We start from the raw sequence: 2,588 nt of genomic DNA, 5'->3' as shown, positions 1-2,588 counted from the left end.
CACGTGTGTGGGGAAAGTCACCCACTTCGTAGCAATCGTGCCCACAGTGACCTCATCCAGTGCTTTAATTTCTGAGGACATCATGTGTCTGAAGTTTCTGTAGCAAGTCAGTGCTCAGAAAGACAAAAGTCCACCTCTTGCAGATTCAGCCGCATTGTAGTCGGGTGACTCTCAGAGCATCTCTTCTCCATTCATGACCGGGCTTTCTTCTCATACCTGTCCACAGTCACTGCAGCGGGAGGAGAGTGCACCTGAGAGTCACATACAGGGGACTGGGAAGTGGAGATCTTCAGTGTACCCTGAGGAAGAGAAAGGAGCTAGTCTAACAACAGGGAACAGGTCCGGAGGAGCGTGGTGCTCAGGAATACGGAATGTGAGACCGTCCTGGACCCAGAGTTGGAAGACATAAATGATGCTTGGGGACTGTAATACTTGATCAAGAAGCAAACTTGGAATTTTAGGCAGATTTTAGATGTACAGTTCATTGGTATTAAATATGTTCACAGCGTTGTGTAGTCAAAGATACCAGATATCTCCCAAATGCTTTCAATTCCCCAGACTAATGCTCCAGAAACATTAAAATAGTTCTTCTGTTACTATTCTACCAGATTGCTGTTAATTTCTGTCTTCACTCATTTGACTCCTGTCATTACTGCATGTGAATGAACTTGTGTAACATTTGCCCCCTTTTAGTTGGCTTATTTCACCTAAGATCTTCTAAGTGCTTTGATTTAGTAGGCAGGAGAATGTGCATCTTTTCCTAAATCTCGAATATTTCTTATCCATATTACCCTATTGGTGAGTATTTGTACTATTTCCATCTTTGGCTCCCTTAAATGCACATGTTCAAGTCCTGCTTTTAACTATTTTAGCTATGTATCCAAAAATTCTTTTGATGGGTAATATTTATAATGTTACTAATATATTTCATGGTAAGGACATTGAAACTAGGGCCTCTGCACAAAGGTAGCTTCATCTGGACCTTTTAAATAAGTTTGTTCTTGAGATAGCGTCTTGCTAAGTTCCCCAGGCTAGGCTTGAACTTGTGATTCTCCCGTGTCCTCTGCCCAGACTGCTGGCATTACAAGTGTGTGCCACAGTGCCCAGCTGGCCATTTATCAGTTTTTGGAGGAACTTCAAAATTGTTTTCCACAAAGCTGATATATTTTACATTTCTACCAGCAATTCGCTAAGGGTTTCAGCTCATGTGTATTCATGGCAACATGTGATACTATCTGTATTCTTTTTTATTATAATAATTTTAATGACATGGAAATGTATCAAATTTTTGGTTTTATGTTGAATTTCCTTAATAATCAGTTAGATTGAACATCTTTTCATGTGCTTGTTGACCATTTGTGTATATTACTTGGATAAATGCATGAACTAGTCTTCAAGTCATTTTTAATTTGGTTGCTCTATTGAGTTGATAAAATTTTAATTGTATCCCAGAAATTATGCATTCCATTGAGTTGTTAATCATTTATACATGCTTGAATTCTCGCGAACATTACTAAGCAAGATGTTCTATTTTTCTATTATTTCTTTCTGTTTGGGATACTGGAGTCTCTATTTCTTAAGGGATTTTTCCCCTAGGTATTTTACTTTAACCTAAATGAATTGGGGTGACAAATATGTTTGATTATATATTCAAAATTGTTGATTATTCTGCTACTGTTGAAAAGACATTTTCCACAAATTAATTTTATCAGAGTTTAATGGAGCTGAAAAACAGATTATTGAGCCAGGTATCAGATAGGACCAACAGAGATTCTCAGTGCTCTACTGGACAATTTGACAGGGAATTGTTCCAGCCAGGAAGGAGGTGACAAAAAGAAGCAGCCTGATTGGCTACAGTTGATTTGGACAGATTTTGGAGATGGTTTGAAGCCTGTGATTTGCTGATAACTTGGCTGCTGTGATCTGAAGTTAGGCAGTGATGCTTTTATATTTTACACCATTTAGGGTTACACTTTGCTGTGTAGGGAAATAGCTTTGGCCAAATTTAATTTATTGAAACATTGCTATCCAATTCATGGTTTGGACATGTCAACACCATTGCATAAGAAATTGGGATATATTGGTAAGAAAATGTTTCTCCTTTTCCTTTAATGTGTTCTTAACTGCTGATAGGAACGTGAATAACTGGTTACACTACTGAGATATAAACTGATAAAAAATACTTGCATGAATCTCCAGTCTCTCCAAGCAAATCTACTACAATCCATTTGTTTAGCAACTTACTATTAAAGATAGTACTTGATACAAACCAAATGAAATACAGTTCTTAAGATTCTCAGGCAACTTAGAACTTTAGGAATGTTTGATGTTAATACTTGCAATAATCATATAATTTATTATAACTTTTTATTTGAATATGGGCCGATGAGGGACATTGATACTAAATTGGTAATTCAACAAGTCCCTCTGGGGGCACTGGATGTTGTCATTGTGCCCGAGGCAGTGGAGATCCACACAGCCATGGGCCCTACTGGGTCTTAGGGTTTTACGGAGAAGAGAGGAACCAACACGTGTGCCCAGGATCAATCCCAGACACTCCCGGGTGGGAAGCGAACAGAGCAGTGGCA

This window comes from Fukomys damarensis, unplaced genomic scaffold, assembly GCF_012274545.1.
Source record: "Fukomys damarensis isolate Sample0158 unplaced genomic scaffold, DMR_v1.0_HiC HiC_scaffold_17, whole genome shotgun sequence".
NCBI lineage: Eukaryota > Metazoa > Chordata > Mammalia > Rodentia > Bathyergidae > Fukomys > Fukomys damarensis.
This window is presented reverse-complemented; position numbering follows the sequence as displayed.